The 24117-nt window shown below is 41.2% G+C and overlaps 1 long non-coding RNA gene across 1 annotated transcript; it reads left to right on the forward strand.

Annotated features, from left to right (window-relative positions):
- The first annotated feature begins 679 nt into the window (after window positions 1-679).
- Window positions 680-23839, forward strand: LOC132440392 (uncharacterized). The gene is made up of 4 exons (XR_009522564.1): window positions 680-784; window positions 1598-1703; window positions 8791-8925; window positions 23714-23839. It is a non-coding gene; the product is annotated as an uncharacterized lncRNA (long non-coding RNA).
- The last annotated feature ends 278 nt before the right edge of the window (window positions 23840-24117 follow it).

The raw sequence follows: 24117 nt of genomic DNA on the forward strand, positions 1-24117 counted from the left end.
TTGAGTATGTGCTGTGAGCCAGAGACATTGCCTGGTGGTTTAGACTTAATTACTGTATATTATCCTCAGTTTTCGGAAGATCTTGTTGCCCTGCGTGATGGTTAATTCTATGTGTCCACTTGACAGGGCTAAGGGATACCCAGATAGCTGTTAAAACATTCTTTCTTGGTGTGTCTGTGAGGACGTGTCTCCAGAAGAGATTAGCATTTGCATCTGAATTGGGAGACTGAGCAAAGATCACCCTCCCCAAGGTGGGTGGGCGCCACCCAAGCCACTGAGGACCCAGATAGAGCAAAGAGACGGAGGAAGGGCAAATTCAGCTGCTCTCTTCTTGATCTGGGACTTCTGTCTTCTCCTGCCCTCACTTATCAGTTATCAGAGGTCCAGTTTCCTGAGCCTTTGGACCTGGACTGAATGACGTCCCTGGTTTCCTGGGTCTCCAACTCACAGGTGGTAGACTGTGGGACTTAGCCTCTGTAATTATATGAGGCAGTCCCCATAATAAATCTTCTCCTATCTCTCTCTCTCTATTTATATCCTATTGGCTCTGTTTCTCTGGAGAACCTTGACTAATATACCCTGTTTTGCAGGTAATGGAATTGAGACAAGGTGTGTTACGCAGTGCCTCAATATGTTCCTGTGTAAAATGGAGACGTTATGGAGACTTTATTGCCTTGTGAGAATTACAGGCAATAACACAAAGATACTGAGAACAATTACCAGCACATAGCATGGTATCAACACATCTCAGCCAATGACTTTCTAGCGTACTATGACACGGCTGGTAAGTGACAAGTGCAGGAATCCCTCCTGGGTCTTTCCAGAAGCCATGCATGCTTTCATCATTTCTATGAGGGACCCTGAAACTCCACCATTTGGACAGGGGATGGTACTATCTAATGAACCTCAAGCCAGGTGTCACCAAGTCTTACAAATAACAAGAAAGGGGTTAAGGAACTACATGTTGCCGATGCTCCCTGTGTAAAGTACAGTGACATCTACATCTTAGGTAATATATCCTGGGAGTGGTTTGCGCTTGTGACCCCGAAGACACCCATGCGCAGGATGATCAAACATTAACATTGCTGTGTGGTGGAACTCAGAATGCATTGATTTTATTTTTCGTCATTTTCTTTGTTTTTAAATTTTTTGAGAATGGGCAGTTATTTTTGTAATACCGTAACTGTTAAAAGTGCTCGCCACATGAAGTTTGCATTAGAGACAAAATAAAATACTCATTGGTTTCTGTCTATGAGACATGCTAGCCTTGAGACCATCTCCGTAAGCCCGTCTGCAACTAGATGCTATAAAGGGCAGATCCAAGTCATCAGGGGGTTTCATATTTTTATTAATACTGAGAAATAGGAGTTCCAGAAGGAGCCGCTTTCCATAACTATAAGTAGAACCATGGTGCTGCTTAAGATGATGTTGAAGTCTCCCGATAAGTAATGCATTGAGCTCAATGACTTAATTCTAGATTCCATCAAATAATTTGCCTCAAGCCACAAAGTACTTCCTATCTTGTTCAGGGTTGGCCAGGGCCTAGAACAGGCCTGGACATGTGCATTGGATTCAACCATGTGTCTGTCTCTTACAGGGGTCTATCAGTGAGCAGAGGCCTGGCACATGTGTGGAGCTTCTCTGTACATCCATCCATTCCACAGAGTGAACAAGATGGCAGTTCTGGGATTCCAGAAAACATGGTGAGCCAAGAAAATGTTGTATTAAAATGACAATATGATACCATTTATAATCCCAAAATTAGCAGAGAGAGAGAGAAATCTATAAATATTAACTGTTGACAAGGATGTGAGGAAACTAGAGTTTTCCTAATATGCCACTGGAAGGATAAAATGGTGTAGATAGTAAGGAAAACAAGTTGCCATTACCCAGTAGTGTTAACGAGGTGAGTAACATTTCGACACACACACATTTACACCAATCGATGTGTGTAAGAGTGTTCATTCTTTATGTCTTCAATAATCTCCTCTTTTCCCAATTTGATTAGAGGGACTGAGTTTATAATCACTCCCTTCTGAATACCCTCAAGTCTTTAGACCTGGGGCTGGTCATGTGTTTTGTAAATAAAGTTTTATTGGAAACACAGAGCCATACCATTTGTTCATGTATTGCCTGTGGCTGTTTCCATGCTGCAATGGCAGAGTTCAGTAGTCACTACAGAGAGTCTCTGGCACACAAGGCTTAAAACGTTTCCTGTATCTCCTTTTACAGAAAATGTGTGCTGACTCCTGACACCATCTCCTTCTTTTTCCAAAACAAAACTAAAATAAGCCTGGCTAAATCCGAGTCTTTGCCTCCTATCTCATGCAGCTCAGTATGTCTGAAGAAAAACACACAGGCATAATGCCCTGTCTCCCTTTACAGTTTTAAGCATTAACCCCAACTGGGATCTTAGTATACATTATTCTACTGAATTCTGCTGTTTGTTTTCTCTCTCATTCTTCTAGATAAATAATTTAGATCTTCTCACTCGAAAACCTCCTCAAAAGCCATTCCTAATCCTCACTCTCAGTCACTGTCCTTATTTTTTATACCTATGAACAAATAGAAGTAAACAGAAAAGATTCCCACCAGCACATCTGCTCTTTCTATGCATTATATCAGTTAGCTAATGCTGCATAACAAACTACTCCAAACCTTAATACCATCATGATTTACTATTTTTGAGAAGCCTGCAGATGAACAGAGCAGTTTTGATGATTTGGACCTGGCTTGGCTTATTTCATTTCATGTGTTTGTGGTCATCTGGCTTGGGCTTCAACGATTTAATTCTTCAACACGTCTCTCACATCCCTCAAGCAGGCTTGTCCAGGCATGTTGATATTACGGTGACCAGAAAGCAGAAATACATAAGCAGTTTTTCAGTCTCCTGTGTATCTCAATCTGATACTGTCCTGTTGGCCAAAATAAGTCAAATATAAAGTCCAAAGTCAGTGTCAGCATGGACACAGGGAGGTATGAAAAATCAAACCTGCTAATATATCAGTATACTACTGTATTTCTATAACTGCATTACTTCTCACTACAGTGGTACAAGTTACCATCATTCTTGAAGTTGATTCTCACAATACCCCCCAGCCAGACTCCTTGATTCATCCCTGGCTTTTTTAATGTTCACACTCAACACAGCAGCCAGAGTGACTCTATTAAAAAATAATTCGTATCATGCCACTCTTTTTCATCACATCTCCCCAAGGACTTCCCATCCCACTTAGAGCAAAAGCAAAGATCTTTATCTTGGGCCATTAAGCCCTACCTGTCTTAGCTTCCCTGTAACATTTTTGATCTCATTTTCTCCACTCTTCCTCATTCACCCTGATCCAGGCACCATGGCCCACTTACTGTGCCTCAGATGGTCCAAAATCCTACTTACTTAAGGCCTTTGCATCCTGTTTGGATAACGTCTTCTCCAGAGAGCACCAGATTTAGGTCTCTATACAAAAGTTCACCTTATCAATGAAGATTTCCCTGACTATGCTACGTAATACATGACTACACTGTGTTCTCCAACTGCAACAATCCTTATTCCCCTCGTCCCACTTTATTTTTTTTTCCACATCTGACACACTGTGTATTCACATTTATTTTTGTTTCCTTCTTTACTCGAGAATGTAAGCTCCTTAAGGACACTGCTGCATTGGTTTACTCTTGTTTCCAAAGTGCCTAGAACATTGCTTGTCACTGGATAGGCCCTCAGTGACTATCTGTTGAATATATGAATGGATAAGCAGATAAAAAAAAAACAGAAGAAAATTAGAAAAACCTGATATGCAATGGCTATAAATGGATTAATTAAATGTGGTACACTTTTACAATGGAATACCATGTAGCAGTGAAACAGAACAGATCACCACTACGCATATCAGCAAAGATGAGTTGCATTATATGATGTTGAGCAAAAAAAGCCACTTGCAAGAGAACTGTGGAAATTACCCACACAAAGAATCAGGTTGGATTAACAGAAGCCTTAGACTCCCTTTCTTGACTATATCCTGGGGGATGAATAATAGATTCACGCTAATTGTATTGCAGCGTCAGAGGTAGGGTGCTCGGGGAGATGCAAGCCCCTGACTGAGCAGCGTCTGAGGCCTTACTCTCAGCTGACTGTCATAGTAGCCAGTCATAAAGTTATCCTTAAAACTAAAAATAATACATTCTCTTGTGTTTAAGTGGCATTACTTTGAGATAATATCTTTCCTTTTGGAACATGCATAAAAAGGAAAAGTCAACACACGTGGTCAGTACAGGAGACAATAAGTCAAAATCTAAGACGAGGGCATAATTCCTTAACTGTATCAGGCAGAGCAAGGCAGGAGATCTCTGTGTTCCTCTGAGTCATCTAATGGAAAAAATGAGTAATACATCTAACTACCTATTTAAAAACCACTTCAGTAGTGCATTATAGCATGACCAAAACAAAGCAAATAGGACGATATGTCCCCCAGACACTGTGTAGTATCCACAAACCATGGACTTTTGGGTCAGAAAGACCTGAGTTAAAATCCTAAGTATACAGTTTACAATCCTTAAGTTGTCTAAACTCTCTGAACCTCAGTTATCAGTTTTTCTTCTGTAAAAATTGAGGCATTAATAATGTGTTAAAGGTTTTTGCAGTGACTAATCGGAAAACAAAATTATAAAAGTACCCAGTATAAGACTGGCATTAAAACTTGAATAATTGCATGAATGAATAAATAATATAAGTGTATGAGTAAACTCTGTAGTCAAGTAGGGGAGACATGCAATTAACTATAAGTCAAAGTTCGAATGTGATAAAGCTACCTGCATTGTTCTCCTGGAGAGCAGTGCAGATTACTGTGTTAGGGAAACAAGGAAGATGTCAGAGGAGTGAATTTGGGATTTGCAATATGGTGAGACTTTTTGGTTATGGAGAACAGAAGAGGTTTTCTATGTTGACAGTGAAGGGAGGAGAGGTTGCCTAGAGACCAAAGACAAGGTTGGGGTTTTTACCAACTTGACAGTTGGTCATCAATCTACCAGTAGAACTCACGGTTGAATACTGATGAAAACTACTTGTATATCCATATGGTGTCATCAACATAGAGGCACAGTTTCTCAATCAGTATCTGGAAGTTTTAGGGCTTGTGCTTTAGAATTCTCTCCTCTCTCCCTCCCTCCCTTTCTTCTTTCCTTCCTTTCCTCCCTCCCTCCTTCCTTCCTCTTCCTTTCTTTATTTCCCTTAATTTTAGAAAGGTCATGTCCTCAGTGGGGTCATGGAGAAGAAATATAAATATTTATGCAGTAACCAACAAACCCATCCACACTAAAGGGATAAAGACTAGAAAAAGCCTCATGTCAAGTCAGGTAATGTTTTATTGCAAAATACTTATAAAAAACCTTCAGCCTTCAGAATTTTGGATTTCAAAATGGAAGCTAAGAGACAGTCTGTATGGGCCCTGAGAAAGAAGCCGGACCACATGAAAACACACTTGGCCACATCTGAGATAAACATCTTATAAAACCACTTAGGGCAAGGGGTCGTACAGAGGAAATGTTAGGCCCATAATCGCTTACTGCACAGTAAAATTCATTTCTCCTTGCTTTAAATAAGCCACAAGAGTTGGGAGGCCCTCTGGAGAAATCCAATCTGTCACATACTAATTAACACAAATAGCAATCCTCACATGGCTGGATTATGTCTGAAAAATCACCCTTGACAGTGCACATCTAAGCATCATAGGAAAGTGATGATAAATAAGTGTTTTCTCTTTCTAATGGCTTGAAATACAAGATATTTCAAAAACAAGATCAACAGAATACCAATTTGTCTGACAAGGGAGAGAAAATGTGAGGCATGTTTTTCTTGACGATTTTTTTTCCTCTTGAGATGTCAAAGATTTAACTCAAATCTGCAGCTCTTTAGCTTATTATTGGTGCAATTCCAAAAGCGAGGCTTAATGCACTCGGCTCTAATGTGGTTAAAGTGATGAGAGCAAAAAGCACCATCCCATCACACTCATTTCAAGAAGATCTCTTAAGTTCTATTAAGAAATCTTTTCAAGGGAATTGGCAAGCAGGGTCTTGCCAGTCAGCGGCTCTGATGGATGTGCCCATCAAGACATTGAATTCTCTGAGCTTCAATCTTTTGTATTGAAATTAAGACGGCACTTAGTGTAGACAACAAAAAAACATGTGTGGACCCTGAGAGCCCATCAGTGAATGTGTCTTAATAACTCGATTTCACCAATCCAGTTATACAGACATATTCTCAAGTTTTCCACTTGGAATGAGAATTAGGGTGGACTTGGTTTTAGGACTTCATGGTAAGAGTCAGGAGGACTCTGCCCAGGGTGGCTGAGAGCACAGGAGCCAGATGTCAATTCCAAGCCACAGTCCTTACAGAAGAAAGAGTGGGATGAAATGAGTTTTTAAAAAATCCAAAGGGTAGTGATGAGCTGGGGTCTAGTCAATAATCATGAAATGAGATAATCTGGAATAAAATGAGAGAGAGCATGATTGCCCTGTGGAAAGCACTGCCTTTGGGTTCAAGCCAACCTAGGCTTGAAACCCACCTGCCCACACCTTAGCTCTGTGATTGAACAACCCATTTGAGATTTCTGAGCTCTGAGCCACTCTCTCTCTATCTGAAAAATAAAGAAAATGGTGTGAACATTCTCTCATTGTGAAGATTAAATAAGAAAGTGGCAGAATGTCTGGCACATGAAATGTGTTTTTAGAAGCGGCTATTATTATAGGATGGTGGTGTTGTTTGTGCTGATAAAGATTGCTGGTGGTGGTGATGGTGATGATGATGATGGTAATGATGGTGGTGATGGTGATGATGGTGATGGTGATGATGGTGATGATGGTGATGATGATGATGATGATGGTGATGGTGATGGTGTTGATGATGGTGATGATGGTGATGATGATCATTAGAAGTAGTAGTGGGCTTTCCTGGTGGCACAGTGGTTGGGAGTCCGCCTGCTGATGCAGGGGACACGGGTTCGTGCCCTGGTCTGGGAAGATCCCACATGCCGCGGAGCAGCTGCGCCCGTGAGCCATGGCCACTGAGCCTGCGCGTCCGGAGCCTGTGCTCTGCGGCGGGGGAGGCCACAACAGTGAGAGGCCCGCGTACCGCAAAAAAAAAAAAAAAAAAAAAAATAGTAGTAACAACCAGATGAATTCAGACCCAAGAGGATCTGGGATTTAGAATGATCATAGCTTCATTGTCTCATAATCAATCTTGTGGTACATGAGGGTTTAAAACGAACATAAAGGTGAACAAATCAACTTGGGAACCTAAATGTTGATTGTAAGAATCGGAAGAAATACCCACTCAGTGGGTAACCAAACCAAAATTTCCTCTCTAATTTGTGCCATAAATTCTTCCCTGTGCTGAGGACACAGAGGCAGATTAGACAGAATTCCTGCCCAGCAGAATTTATCTGCTCAAGAGGGAAAACAAATGACAAGCACGTAGACAGATGAATTCAGGAGATAGGTCTGGATACTGATAAAACCTCTTAAAACTATACCAGGAATTATGTGTAGAGAGAAACGATTTTTGTTATGTGAAGAGGGAAAATCCAGAGCTGTTTTACCTAGAGTTGTCAGAAAAAGTCTCCCTGAGAAACAGGTTTTCAAATGGAAATGGTTAAAAAAGGAGAATCTAGTTTAGGTAGGACTGTGTAAAGCAGGGTAAGAATTTTGGATTTTTTTTTCCTAAGTAGAAAGGAAAATGATTCGATGGTTTTAAACAGGGAGGGATATAATCTGATTGTGCTTTAGAGAGATTACCGTGCTTGCTGAGCGTTAGGCATTGAGCTGGGGCCGGGGGTGTTGTGTGGGGAAGTAGTTTGGGAAGTTGCTGCAGAAATCCAGAAAAGAGATTGTGCTAGGTTCATGGTCACAGAGAAAAGGGATGTGGCACAACTGGGGGATACATTTTGGAGATGTACTGTCATGACTTATATGCCTGAGTGACAGAACTCTTCAAATCAGGAATAAACAGCCTCCCGAGCTGGGAAAAATCCATCGTCAGATGCCAGGTAAAGCAAGTCTACAGCCCTTCAGGGACTTGCCTTGTGTGCAGGACACATTCTTTAAAAAAGAAAAAGTCCATAACTGAGCTTCAAATTCCCTTCATGACCTTGCTTCTACCTACCTCTAGGTCTTTCATTTGCACCAAGATTTTTGGTGCCTAAGTTATTGTTCATGGCATCCTTTCTCCTTGGCGTGCTCTAGGAAACATGTCCAGAACTCTTCACCTGGCTAATCCCCACACCTTCTCCAGATCTTACTTTAAATGTCATTTCCTTGGGAGCCTTTCCTGACTGCACACACTGGGTCTCTCCCCGATACACGCGAGTGTGGCACCCTGAGCTTCTTGGTAACGCTGACAGCACGATTACTATGTAACTTTCCCTGAGGGCTCACTGGCTGGCAGCCGCTTTTGGCCGGTTCACATGAAATGTCTACCTTAATCCTCGCAGCAGCATCATAAAGTAGGTAGTTGCATTAATTTCATTTCACATAGAAAGGATCTGAGTTTTGGGGTAGCACAGCTGATGGGGTCGTGGATCGGGGCTTGAGCAAGGCCGGCTGACTCAAATACTATAATGCTATACTACTGAGCTCTCACAGTCCCTTTCCCAGGAAGAGCTGAGCCATCCTCTCCCTGCTAAGCAGGAGGGACATTTTGATCTGGAAGCTCTCATGTGTGCGCTTTCCTTCCTGTGCACGAAGCTGGCCCTCTGATGACCCAAAGCGATGCAGTGCCGTAAGCGCCTTCTCTCTTTTTGGCAGAGGAGTTGGGGAATCCATCTGGGCTTCGCATCGAGGGATGGGTTCGGAATCTGGACTCCCCCACGTAACTCGCTACATGTGCACAGCTTTGAACGAGACAACTCTCTGAAGCGCTGTCTCCTTACCGGCACCAGGGTATGACGTCATCCCACTTGTTATGAGTATTAAAATAGATGGTGTAGAAAACATCAGCAGTTCCATTCATAAAAGAAAAGCTCTTCACTTTGGCACATGACTTTTCAGCTTATGAAACTAAATCATAACTGTTTCTTCATTTGTCCTTAACACAGCAATTGATATTCTTCTTTTTTAAACATTTTTATTGGAGTATAATTGCTTCACAAAGGTGTGTTAGTTTCTGCTTTATAGCAAAATGCATCAGCTACACATATGCATATATCCCCATATCTCCTCCCTCTTGTGTCTCCCTCCCACCCTCCCTATCCCACCCCTCTAGGTGGTCACAAAGCACCGAGCTGATCTCCCTGTGCTATGCGGCTGCTTCCCACTAGCTATCTGTTTAACATTTGGTAGTGTATATATGTCCATGCCACTCTCTCACTTCATCCCACTTCATCCCCTTCCCCCTCCCCGTGTCCTGAAGTCCATTCTCTACATCTGCGTTATTATTCCTGTCCTGCCCCTACATTGTTGAGAATGATTTTTTTTGTTTTTTAGATTCAATATATATGTGTTAGATTATGGTATTGTTTTTCTCTTTCTGACTTACTTCACTCTGTATGACAGACTCTAGGTCCATCCACCTCACTACAAATAACTCAATTTCGTTCCTTTTTATGGCTGAGTAATATTCCATTGCCACATCTGTGCCACATCTGTACAACATCTTCTTTATCCATCCGTCTGTCGATGGACATTTAGGTTGCTTCCATGTCCTGGCTATTGTAAATAGTGCTACAATGAACAGCAATTTTTGAATTATGGTTTTCTAAGGGTATATGCCCAGTAGTGGGATTGCCTCCATACTGTTCGCCATAGTGGCTGTATCAATTTACATTCCCACCAACAGTGCCGGGGGTTCTCTTTTCTCCACACCCTCTGCAGCGTTTATTATTTGTAGATTTTTTGATGATGGCCGTTCTGACTGGTGTGAGGTGTTACCTCATTGTAGTTTTGATTTGCATTCCTCTAATGATTAGTGATGTTGAGCACCCTTTCATGTGTTAGTTGGAAATCTGTATATCTTCTTTGGAGAAATGTCTATTTAGGTCTTCTGCCCATTTTTGGATTGGGTTGTTTTTTTGATATTGAGCTGCATGAGCTGCTTGTATATTTTGGAGATTAATCCTTTGTTGCTTCATTTGCAAATATTTTCTCCCATTCTGAGGGTTGTCTTTTCATCTTGTTGATGGTTTCCTTTGCTGTGCAAAAGCTTTTAAGTTTCATTAGGTCCCATTTGTTTATTTTTGTTTTTATTTCCATTTCTCTAGGAGGCGGGTCAAAAAGGATCTTGCTGTAATTTATGTCATAGAATGTTCTGCCTATGTTCTCCTCTAAACATTTTATAGTATCTGGCCTTACATTTAGGTCTTTAATCCATTTTGAGTTTATTTTTGTGTATGGTGTTAGGGAGTGTTCTAAATTCATTCTTTTACATGTAGCTGTCCAGTTTCCCAGCACCACTTATTGAAGAGGCTGTGTTTTCTCCATTGTATATTCTTGCCTCCTTTATCAAAAATAAGGTGACCATATGTGCGTGGGTTTATCTCTGGGCTTTCTATCCTGTTCCATGATTCTATATTTCTGTTTTTGTGCCAGTGCCATACTGTCTTGATTACGGTAGCTTTGTAATATAGTCTGAAGTCAGGGAGTCTGATTCCTCCATCTCTGTTATTCTTTCTCAAGATTGCTTTGGCTATTAGGGGTGTTTTGTGTTTCCATACAAATTGTGAAATTTTTTGTTCTAGTTCTGTGAAAAATGCCATTGATAGTTTGATAGGGATTGCATTGAATCTGTAGATTGCTTTGGGTAGTATAGTCATTTTCACAATGTTGATTCTTCCAATCCAAGAACATGGTATATCTCTCCATCTGTTTGTATCAGCTTTAATTTCTTTCATCAGTGTCTTATAGTCTTCTGCATACAGGTCTTTTGTCTCCTTAGGTAGGTTTATTCCCAGGTATTTTATCCTTTTTGTTGCAGTGGTAAATGGGAGTGTTTCCTTAATTTCTCTTTCAGATTTTTCATCCTTAGTGTATAGGAATGCAAGAGATTTCTGTGCATTAATTTTGTATCCTGCTACTCTACCAAATTCATTGATTAGCTCTCGTAGTTTTCTGGTAGCATCTTTAGGATTCTCTATGTGTAGTATCATGTCATCTGCAAACAGTGACAGCTTTACTTCTTCTTTTCCAATTTGGATTCCTTTTTCTTTTTCCTCTCTGATTGCTGTGGCTAAAACTTCCAAAACTATGTTGAATAAGAGTGAGAGTGGGCAACCTTGTCTTATTCCTGAGCTTAGAGGAAACGTTTTCAGTTTTTCACCATTGAGAATGATGTTGGCTGTGGGTTTGTCATACATGGCCTTTATTATGTTGAGGTAAGTTCCCTCTATGCCTACTTCTGGAGAGTTTTTATCATAAATGGGTGTTGAATTTTGTGGAAAGTTTTTTCTGCATCTATTGAGATGATCATATGTTTTTTTTCCCTTCAGTTTATCATATTGATTGATTTGCATATATTGAAGAATCCTTGCATTCCTGGGATAAACCCCACTTGATCACGGTGTATGAGCCTTTTAATGTCCTGTTGGATTCTGTCTGCTAGTATTTTGTTGAGGAGTTTTGCATCTATGTTCATCAGTGATATTGGCCTGTAGTTTTCTTTCTTTGGGACATCTTTGACTGGTTTTGGTATCAGGTTGATGGTGGCCTCGTAGAATGAGTTTGGGAGTGTTCCTCCTTCTGGTATATTTTGGAAGAGTTTGAGAAGGATAGGTGATAGCTCTTCTCTAAATGTTTGATAGAATTCGCCTGTGAAGCCATCTGGTCCTGGGCTTTTGTTTGTTGCAAGATTTTTAATCACAGTTTCAATTTCAGTGCTTGTGATTGGCCTGTTTATATTTTCTGTTTCTTCCTGGTTCAGTCTTGGAAGGTTGTGCTTTTCTAAAAATGTGTCCATTTCTTCCAGATTGTGCACTTTATTGGCATAGAGTTGCTTGTAGTAATCTCTCATGATCCTTTGTATTTCTACAGTGTCAGTTGTTACTTCTCCTTTTTCATTTCTAATTCTATTGATTTGAGTCTTCTCCCTTTTTTTCTTGATGTGTCTGGGTAATGTTTTATCAATTTTGTTTATCTTCTCAAAGAACCAGCTTTTAGTTTTATTGATCTTTGCTATTGCTTCTTTCTTTTTCATTTATTTCTGATCTCTTTTATGATTTCTTTCCTTCTGCTAACTTTGGGGTTTTTTGGCTCTTCTTTCTCTAATTGTTTTAGGTGTAAGGTTAGGTTGTTTATTTGAGATGTTTCTTGTTTCTTGAGGTAGGATTGTATTGCTATAAGCTTCCCTCTTAGAACTTCTTTTGCGGCAACCCATAGGTTTTGGGTCCTCGTGTTTTCATTGTCATTTGTTTCTAGATATTTTTGGATTTCCTCTTTTTTTTTTTTTTTGCGGTACGCGGGCCTCTCACTGTTGTGGCCTCTCCCGTTGCGGAGCACAGGCTCCGGACGTGCAGGCTCAGCGGCCATGACTTACAGGCCCAGCCGCTCCGCGGCATGTGGGATCCTCCCGGAAAGGGGCACGAACCCGTGTCCCCTGCATCAGCAGACAGACTCTCAACCGTGCGCGGCCACCAGGGAAGCCCAATGTGGACCATTTTTAAAGTCTTTATTGAACTTGTTACAATGTTGCTTCTGTTCTATGTTTTGGCCTTCTAGCCGGAGGCACGTGGGGTCTCAGCTCCCTGAGCAGGGCTAGAATCCACAAACCCTGCATTGGAAGGCGAAATCCTAACTACTGGACCACCAGGGAGTCCCTGCGTTTGTTCTTAAAATAACCCAGGCTATCTAAACACAAATGTGGGACAGCACAATTGACATAATTGCAATTTCTTGTTGGCTTGCATGGATTGACTTTTTGGATAAAAATCACAGAATCAACTTAGACCCTGGCTCTCCCACTTTGAAATGCTGTTATCTTGGGAAATACCCTTCTGCTCTTTGAGCTCCTGAAAATAATAAAAAATATGTTATATCCTATCTACCAGTCTCGTAAGGTTGGGGTGAGAATCAAGATGGCCGGTGTGGGATTGTTCAGTGAACTGTAGAGGGCTATTCAAAACTGAGTTGTTGAGCTTCCCTGGTGGCGCAGTGGTTGAGAGTCCGCCTGCCGATGCAGGGGACACGGGTTCGTGCCCCAGCCTGGGAAGATCCCACATGCCGCAGAGCGGCTGGGGCCGTGAGCCATGGCCACTGAGCCTGCGCATCCGGAGCCTGTGCTCCACAACGGGAGAGGCCACAACAGTGAGAGGCCTGCGTACCGCAAAAAACAAACTGAGTTGTTATTACCTGATCTCTGTTTCTGTGTTTACTCTGCATATTTGAAATCAAATTTGAAACTCATCAATTCTGACTTCTCTGTAGCATCCTGAAAGATGTACGCAGTGGGTTGGACGCCCACTCTGCTCCAGAAAACTTTCTTCATAATTACCATTTATTGACCACTGGCTTGGGTCTGGCCCACTGCTCATTCTCTGGTGCATATTATTGTAGATGGTCACATGCAACTTTCAGAGCAACATGCTTTGTGTAAAATGCTGTAAGTGCTCAGAGAATACTCGAAAATTTAATGGGACTGACCTTCCCCTGGAGATTTTAGTCATAGGTCTGTAGAGAAGCAAAAAGTTTTGCAGTGATAACACCTTGTCTCACAGAGGGCTTTTACAAGAGCATGAGTTGAAAGTTTCACCTTTCTTCCTCCCTTCTTTCCTCCCTCTCTCCTCATTTGTTTATGAATCCTGCTCCCTTAATCACTGTCAGTGCACCTTTCTACTCTGCAGATTGAACCTTTGAACCCGGAGAAATGTCTTGGTCAAGTGGAACCTCTTACTAGCCTCCTCTTAGGGCTGTTGTGAGCATCCTGTGTGGAAATCACACAGCCCAATTCCTGGTGCTTAATAAACAATAAGTTGAAGGTGAGGCCAGCTCCCGACCCACTCTGCTGTCTCCAGGGTTGCCTCCCACATGGCAGTAACATAAAAATATACAGATCAAACATTACAGTTCCAAAGAATAATTCACTTGGTTTTGGTGGCTAAGACAAGGTCACAGACAGAAGTGGAACCCCAGAAAGAGGAGGAGGGAAAGGTTGGAAGGCAGAACTTTAGTCCTGCTCCAATAGGATTTACATGGCAGGTAAGAGAATGCATCCTCTTTTTCATTGACCCACAAGGCAAAGAGTGAGAGACCTAAGTGGTGGAATTTATCCTATTTTTTTAGGCAGCCGATGGTAACTTTGTCCAATGGATTAAATGTTCTTTGTTGTCCTGGAGACCAAGGAGAACAGGAATGGAGAGAAAGTGGAAGCACCCCACTTTCCGAAAACTCCAGCATCCTTCCTGGTACTTCATTGTCTTCCCCAGTACCTCTGAAAGTGTACAAGGGGTCAGGGAAGATCCCTTTTGTATTGGCCAAGGCAGGGAATGTGGGAAGGGGAAAAAAGAGTTCCCCTTAGGAAAAAGAAAGTTTGATTTCTGAAACAGAACTGGCAGATGAAAAGTACCAGGTACACAGATGTCCAGTAAATTGTAGCTATTATTATCTGTTGCAACCTTACATTCCAGTGATTCATGTCTCTTATCTCCCCTGCTTGAATTTAAGTGCCTGACAATAGGATGCATATCTGATTTATCTTTTTATTGCCTATAAAACTTTGTACATAGAAGGAGTGAGGTAAATATTTGTGTAATAAGTTATGTGTGTGTGCATGCGTGTGTATAATCATAGGAAACCAATCACTGCTTTGTGCCTCATCAGTAAATATGAACTGAAACCTCTGAACTGAGACTTCTCATGCTGGGTATTGATGGTAGGCATGACAAATTCAGAATGATGGGCTTTGAGGCAACATTTTAAATGACCAGAAATCTCAAACCTTAAGATTTTCCACCAACAATTTGTCTCAGAGTTAGCTAAGATTTACTGAACTCTGTGTGTTAAATGTTATGTTAAGAGATTCTGTATGATATTTACAGTTTAAAAAGCTCTGAAAAAAAGATGTCACCACCTCCATCTTATAGATAAGAAAACTGAGGTTTAGAGAGGTGAAATAATTTGTCCAAGGTCATGTACCAGTACCAAGTTGAGCTGAGATGCTGAATTCAAGCACATATGTTTCTTGGGAAAGACTATGAATTTGACAGCTGTAAGGAATTACCTTATTGATCATATTTTCATTCAAGTCCCCTGGTAATCAGTAGAAACGGCTCAATCAGCCGACGGTGGCCATTTAGCAAACTCGAGAAAATCAAGTTAGATGTGGAGTGTCTGTTGAAAGAACCAGCAAGCCTTAGAGGGAAGATGGAGGTAAACTGAAAACTACCCTTTATTCCTTAAGTGACATGGGATATGAAGTGTTTGACATTTCTCCTCCCTCGGAAATTAGGGAATAATAAAACTTAGGGTTGGAAGGGGCACCAAGACCCCCCAATTCTAGTGACACTTCCTTGGAATCCTTCCCCGGCATTCATGACTGTATCAGACCCATTTATTATACCGTTAAAATAGGACAGTTCTCTTTCATTGTTCTTATCTTCCTCACTAGGAGCTGAATCTGTTTTCAATTTCCACTCTGAGCGCTGGCACATAGAAGGTGTTGTGTATGTGTTTGTAAAAACAAATTTTCTGAATTATCTTTCGGGGGCATATGAAGCAGGTTTTTTTTTTAAATCAAATTCAATGACCTCCCCCCCAAAAAAACCCCAAAAAACAAATGACAGAAAACAAACTAAAAATATATTAGGCGAAAGTATAATTATTTTGGATCAACTAATTAAAATTTGGAAAGCAGTGATGCAGCTTTTTTTTTTACATCTTTATTGGAGTATAATTGCTTTACCATGTTGTGTTAGTTTCTGCTATATAACAAAGTGAATCAGCTATATGTATACACATATCCCCATATCCCCTCCCTCTTGCGTCTCCCTCCCACCTTCCTTATCACACCCCTCTAGGTGGTCACAACGATGCAGCTTAATATATATAAGTTAAATAAGTAAAATAACCAGAAACCTAATGAGTAGCAGTACTTTTCCTTCCTTCAGTGCCTCTGCTTCTTCCCACAGACGAGCTATGGTCTTCTTCTGAAGATGGGACGGGAAACCCAGGCACTTTCTAGGCTAAGTTATCTCTGTGTTGGACTAGTTCCCATTCTGCAAAATCCCAGGGAAGTGCTCTGGTTGGGAAGCACTGGGTCTTGAGTCAACGCACGTTCAAGGCTTAGCCTGCCCTAAATACTTTCTGCCACAAACCACAAGGTAGGAGGGAATAGGATTGCTCCCCCAAGAGAAAAAGGAGCTGGTGTTGAAGAGGTAAAGGTTGCTGGGCAGAAACAAAGCAGAATGAAGCAGTATGACTACTATGTTAGCCTTAGCTGGGGCATTTCTCTCCCTTCAAGACAGAAGCTTCTCCTGAAATCAGGAGAAAAACTCTTTTCCTCCTGAGCCCATGTGTCTCCTTCTTACAGGTAAGGGTTTAGTATGGTGCACTCTGTCTTTGGTGCTGACCTTTGGACTGGACAGATTTTATAAATCTATGTATGTACATGTATGTATATGTATATATCCATGTACAAAACATGCATGTGTACATTACATGTCCCTTCCTCCCTTCCCATGGGCTCGCCACTTCCACAGCTCCTTACTCTACAGCAGTTCTCCTGGTGAGCACGTCATCCCTCCCAATACAACAGGTCTTCCCTACAGGAGTTTACTCCACCACAAGGATAAGGTTAAGAAAGACTCCGTGGAACTACAGAGTTACATGTTAGGCGCCACTGTATAACCCAAGAATCATTTTCCCCACTCAGTGGGAATTCTTTGAGTACAAGGACTGTGAGTCCTTCTCTTGCATTCTGCACAGCCCTTAACGTGGAGTGTAGACCATAGTAGATCTATCACTAGTGTATGAATGAATGAACGGGTAAAACACTTACAGCTCAAAACCACACGCTAACTAGTTTCCCTGAGTTAAAGCTTTAATAATTCATCTATATCTGATGTATGATTTTTATCGTCAAATCTGATCATGTTTTATTATAATTACCCTTTTTAGTTTCATAATTAGCAAACTTTAAATTTTCATAATATTTAATAAACCTAATCCTTTTAATAAAGTTGATTAGTTTCTGCCATTCAATTTGCTAATTGAATTAAAAGCTGATGACTCTGGCTTTTCTACAATATAATATTTAGAAGCAATACTTAGTCCATAGAAATTTGTTTCCTATGAAAACACCTGTTACAAAGGATAAAATTTGATCAGGATAAAGACAAATTTAGAGTTTATATCGAATCTTAAACTAAACATGAACGTGTTAATATCCTTTTCCTATGGTTGATAGTTGCTTGGATTTTGACTTTAGAAAATATATTTTAGCTTCAAATGACCAAACCTCAGTGAAATTGGTTTAGTCAAAATTTTAGGTAGTTTTTGATTGGAGATAAGGTAGTGCATCTTCACTTGGGATTTATTTTTCAGAATGGATGAGCGTTTTGGTTGACATTTGTCCGCGCGAATGAATCAACAGAGCTGTGTGAAAGAGACTGGCTCATTCTGCAGCCTTTAGAAAAGGAGTGTTTTGGGGGACCAAGGTGTCTGTCTCAGAAGTGAGGGATGGTGAACAGATTCTCAGATACTGGTTTTCTGTCTACCTCCTATTCTGTCTTTGAAAGAAAGAAAGAAAATTAGATAGACAGGCAGACAGAAAAAAAAAAAAAAGAACTACCCAAACTAGCAACTTAAACTACAGTATTTGCTATTAAAGACCTGTGAGGGGTTTTTTGTGGAGCTGAACAATGAGGGCATCCCAGCTAGCCTTGGGATGAGAGCATTTGCACTGGTGTCTATTTCTAAGGAAAGCTCTCGTGATAGAAATCTGTAAGAGGTCAGTGAAAGCATGCACATTTGATACTTCCTCTGAATACAGAAATTAGTACTGTATTCATCAGAATCCCCAGAGCCTAGCCCCGAACTCCTTGGATGGTTTTTTGAGTGCAAATGTGGTGAATCTCCTTCCAAAGAGTGAGCACCATGGTGTCACGCCCCGGGCGAGGATGGATAAGGGTGCAGCTGGAGACTAGCAAAATCCAGACGCCACGGGCGATTCGAACCAAGGAAGGAATTTGAGACAGGGCCAAGGAAGAGTGCGATGCCTCAGGTGCTCAGGGCCTGTGAGAGGCAGGGAACAGGAGACAAATACAACCGTAAGAGAGCAGAGCGTGAGCAGGAATATGACATGGAAGTTCCTTTTTCTTGGGGTTGGTGGCTTGAACTGGGAGTTACTTAGTCTAATAGCCAAATCTTACCCTGGTTGTCATCTGATGTAATGTGCCCTTAGTCAGTGTTTGCTGAATCGAATTGAACTTCAGTAATAGTTCAATTTGTACAAATAATAGCTCAGTTTTGTAAACCAGACACTTTACACTCACAATACTTCAGTTTAAACATTATTTTCCCTGTTTAATGCATGAGGAAGAAAAGCCTGAGAGAGCTCATCTTGCTTAAAATCCCACAGGGAATCAGCCTTTCAGCCGCCACTTCTATCTGATTCCAAAACTAAGCCTGCTGTCTGTGCCATGTCGCCTTCGTAGACTGGGAAGGCGTGGGGCGTGGGTCAGGGACGACAGGTAGTGAATGGAAAGTGGGACGGAAGGGAAGGAAAGTTGGAGATTACAACTAGGGGAAATTGTGTGTTTGTTTCGGGGGGCTTGGGGAGAGCATTCCTTTCCAGTTTCTGGGAAATGGCTGTTCTGCCAGCAGGCTGTGAATTCTCAGACTCAGGAAAATTAGACTCAGGTCTTACTTTCTCAGTGCCTGGAATAAGCAATCTACTCCCCTGGGTCCTAAGTTATCAGCGCTCAAGGTATTCAGTGGAGCCGTGTGAGTGGACCCCCATGGTTACCAGGTAGTGGTGCCGAAGGCGAGAATCTGGGATTTGGAGTTGGGGAGATTTGAGCTCAAGTCTTGGTTCTGCTGCTTGTTGCCTAAGGGAAACTGGACACACTTAAACATTCCTTGAGCCGTGATTGCAAAATAAATGAAACTGGATATAATTTGCTTCTCAAAGAGTTATTATAACAATTCAATTAGATAATGTATGCCAATGAGCCTAGTACAATGCCTGGTACATTGCAGGCTTTTAATATATTAACTCACCACTCTTTAACAAAATGATGTAATTCCAACTTCAGGGCCTTTCCACTACACTCTCAATGGTTCACGTCACCAAACGCAGCACTTGCATGCCAACTATTTGGCTTATAGGATAATAGGAAAGATTACCTAGATCAAGATCTTGGTGAAGTTGGAGAGTGGGCAAAGTTTGATGTCAGTGTAGTAGAACGCATCTCATGAATTATTTATTTTCCTTTCAAAGACACTCGCTCCAGCCTCCTCATTTGGAGAATATATTTCTATCAGGCTCTGTCTAAACTTCCACCTAACCAAAACTACTGGAAAGACATGCTTTACTATTCGCCCTACACACCTTAATTTTTTGCTGTTAGTATAAACAGTGATTGTTCCTAGCATTATTTTCTTCGTTCTTATTCCCTCTGTGGAAAGAGAGGCTCTGTCTGTAGTTAAATACTTAATATATCTTCCAAAATTTAGGGAAAGTGTGTGGGATGGGCAGAATACCTTCCTCACAGTCATGACACACGGTGGGTGCTGACCCAGCAACACTAAGTGCAAACCCCACTCGGAATGGATGGATTTTCTTTCTGCACTGCTCTCTGTACCATTTCTCAGCCTTGAAGGCAGAGCAAGCCTGAGGATCAGAATTGAGCGTAGCAGTGATCATGCTTTGAATATCCCACTCCAATAAAAAGAGCAGGTTTCCTCCTGTTCGAAATGAGGACAACGACATTTCCGCGCTTCTTTCGTAAACTCACATTGAGTGAGACGTATAATAGCGCTTTGCACAATCGGATACATTACAAACCTATAAGGATGGGGTTCCCTCCTGATGGTGCGATTACTCTTCCCTTGGCTGACTCCTAGTTCTTGGACATCTGATTACCAGTGGCCTCCTTCTGCATTTGTTGTCAGGGAGTAGAGGTTAGGTATCATTGTCTATCTGGTTAACCTTATCATTATTTGATTAACTAGCTGTTTGACTTCGCATTAGGACCCTCTATAATTTTGCCTTGATATTGGGAGGGTGGAGCATCCTTCATGGGAATTTTCAAAACCCGAAGGACCAAAATAACTCATTGTAAAAGCATATTAAATATACATTTTATTTTTATAAGGTCATTGGAATACAGTAAGGCTTCACAAAATCTTCCTGAGACGTGGCTCAGTGCAACATATAGAGGGTTAAAGCACTGTTGAGGAAGGTGTGGGTTTCAAAAGGTTTAAATGATGCTATTGCAATAACTTTATAAAACTCTGCATTCAATGATTCTTGAAATCCAGGCTAGCTCTCATTCATTTATTCACTCACTCAACAAATAATTACTGAGCTTCTACTGTATCCCAGTAGCTGTTTACCAATATTTTATGCATCTATATCAAATTCATTGGTTTGGTTGAAACCTGACTTCCCTCCTTGTCATTCTAGGGCTTATTTGGACAAGTTATTATGTCTTTTGTACAGAGATAACTAGTTCTTGGGAAGACGGTGGCCTCCAGGGCTGCGCCTGAGCCAATCACGATGCACTCAGAGTGGCTGAGTGATTGACGTGTTGCATAAATAGAATGCTGAAAACACAATATGGGAGTGGAAGAGCCAAATGTCAAAAAAAAAAATAAAAGGCTCCGAAAATAACCGTTCAAATGTATGCAAATTGCCTAATTAATTGACCTCAGTTGTGCGTGCTGACATCCTTTGCCTTTCCCTTTGTGAACTGGTTATATTTCCTGTGCTCCAAAACAATATTCCAAGGTGAATTAAACCCTTTCAAGCTATAAGTTAATATTCAATTCATATATAAACACATTTATAAACATTCATCGAATTCAAATTACTCATTTCATAAGTACTATTTTCTTCATTTTCAGCTAATAGATGTGTTCTCTGCATTTATTCAGTGTTGGTCTTAAGGAGTTCACATGTGGGGAGGTGATAGTTATTTAAATGGCAACATAGTGTTTCCTTTCAGGTTGATTAAGAGTTTTCCTAGCTCCCAGCTGTTTGTTTCTGTAAAGATTTAGTGCAAAGGCTTCATTTGGAGTGTTGGTGAGGTGAGTAAAATATAATGATGATGATTATGAGAGAACTCTTCATCCCAGAGCATTTGCTTTAAAGAGATGTCAAAGGGAAGACCCACTAGGCTGAACTCGGGAAAGAGTAAAATGCATCTTAATGGGGTCAATGTAACCTCAGATGTCGCTTCAGCTCGGCATTATATTTATTTGTCCATTCATTAATTAAATGGCTAATGGATGTAATTGGGTTGACCAAAAAGTTCGTTAGGGTTTTTCCGTAACGTCTTACAGAAAAACCCGAATGAAGCTTTTGGCCAACCCAATATTTATTCATTGTTATCAATCTACCCATTCATCCACCTAAAGATTAACTCACTCAATAAACATATGCAAACTATCTTTCAGCATCGAAATTTGAAAACTGATTGATCCAATGCAAGTTCCTGGGTCACATCACAGATCCACAGAATCTGACACATGTACATTTTAAATAAACTTCCAGAGTAATTATTATACGCATCAGAATACTTCTGTCTTACATAAATACATATTACGTACATGCTTAGTGCCAGGCGCTGAGATAGGGGATGGGCACTGGGGTTGCATTTGTGAATGAGGCAGACACTCCCTTCTTTAAGACATTGATCTTTACAATTAAGCACAACGAGTACTATCACAGGGGACATATAAGGAGTTATGGGACGGTATAACCAGCGATCCTAAAGTAAGGCAAGAGTCAGGAAAGGGCTCCCTAAGAATATCATGTTTAAGTAAGTAATCCCTGAAGGTTGAATGGGGTTTAGCCACATGGAAAAAGATTAACCAGATTGCACGGTCTATGCTGCTGTTTGGGGTGTGGAATGGGTAATTTGAACCAAAAGATGACATAGACCTGGAGTTTATCATCTGCTCTGGAAGACAGACAAAGTGAGCAATAATTCCATTTTGGCTACAAGCACTAAGTCATGATGAATCAAACATGTTGTGGGGTCAAAATTTGAAGCCATTTCACCATCGTGTGACACCAGGAAAGTCAATCTCTTTGCACCTCAGTTTTCTTCTTTTTATAAGAAGGTACAGTATCCCTTCCTCGCCAGAATGCTCTGATGGTTGAACGATATCATCATATGTAGCAAATACTAAAGGAGCACGGAGAAACCTGGTGGTCTTGGGAAAGGCTTCTCAGAGACCAGAAGAAAATATGTGATAGGGCCTGCTCTCCAGGGATGCTGCTGGGATTGGCCACGGGCAGCGCTTTGGGAGTCATCTCTCACCCTTTAGATGCCAGTGGTGGACCAGACCTAGAGGAGGTGGAGCCCTGGAAGCAACAGGAAGTGGTTTCACAGGGATTCGGTAGAGCGACCTGAGCCTATAGCTCCTTGAAGATGGAGACATCAGAGTCTGGCCAGAGACCCAGGCAATCAGCTAAGGCAGGTATGAGAGGAAAAAGGTGGGTGACACATGGTCACTGAGAGGACCAGGCACAAAACTACAGGTGAAACATCTCCAGGGAAAGCCCAGCAATGTGGGAGAGGTTAGAAACCTCCAAGCAAGGGCAGATCCACAAGATTTCCATTGAGCGGTCATCATTGTGACCTGACTTTGCTCACTGTCTGGTGTGATGTGGCAACCCGGGCAAGAGTGCTGTGTACTGGAACCATATTGGGCATGGTGGTGGTTTGTAATTTAAATGGCATTGTTGCTGATTTTGTGTGCTCTATGACTGCCCTTTGTGAGAACGTCAAAAAGTCAGTGCACTCAGTATGACCATCTCCAGGTCCATCCATGTTGCTGCAAATGGCATTATTTCATTCTTTTTAATGGCTGAGTAATATTCCATTGTATCGTATATATGTACCATATCTTCTTTATCCATTCATCTGTCAATGGACATTTAGGTTGCTTCCATGTCTTGGCTCTTGTAAACAGTGCTGCAATGAACATTGGGGTGCATGTATCCTTTCATACTAGGTGAAGTAAGTCAGACAGAGAAGGACAAATATCATATGATATTGCTTATGTGGGGAATCTAAAAAATAATGATACAAATGAACTTATTTACAAAACAGAAACAGACTCACAGACTTAACTTATGGTTACTAGGGGGGAAGGGTTGGGGAATTTGGGATTGACATGTATACACTACTATATTTGAAATAGATAACCAATAAGGACCTACTGTATAGCACAGGGAACTGTGCTCAGTATTCTGTAATGACCTAAATGGGAAAAGAATTTGAAAAAGAATAGATACATGTATTTGTAGAACTGAATCACTTTGCTGTACACCTGAAACTAGCACATTGTTAATCAACTATACTCCAATATAAAATAAAAAATTTAAAAAAAGTCAATGCACTTTATCACTGACCACAAAGATTTTTAAGTGTATACTTGGTCATGATTTCTTCCCAAACTTACTTGGCAGGACAAAACGCTCAAACCTTTGCTTCTGTCCTTTGACCGCCTCCTCTTTTGCTCTTTTCTCTTCTTCCTTCATTCTTTCTTCCTGTTTTCTTCTTTCTCCACCCAGAGGTCTGACTTGAGATCTTTCTTCAGCTTCTTACAATCTGTGCACGAGTGAATTCCTCGATGAAGCCGCATAAGTTATGAAGAAGGAAGAGTGTCTGCTACCAGGACAGACTACCTTACCCATCCGGAAGTGTTTTCATTGCCTTTGTTTATTTTTCTTCTAAGCTGTGGAGAGAGCAGGACGTGGTCACGCACGATTTCCAGGGGAAGCCACCTGCTGTCATTTCCAGTGTTGAGATTTCTGAGAGCCAAAGCTTTTTAACTCTGCACGCTGCATGTGTCAGCATTAAACACTCAACTGTTTGTTTGTGTGTCAGAGGCAGGCCCAGCAGGGGACAAAAAAGAAGACACAGGATTCCTGTGTGAGAAGAGCTTAGCAGCTAAGGCTGGGGAGGGGGTGAAGGT

This window comes from Delphinus delphis, chromosome 17 (genome assembly GCF_949987515.2).
Source record: "Delphinus delphis chromosome 17, mDelDel1.2, whole genome shotgun sequence".
Taxonomy (NCBI): Eukaryota; Metazoa; Chordata; class Mammalia; order Artiodactyla; family Delphinidae; genus Delphinus; species Delphinus delphis.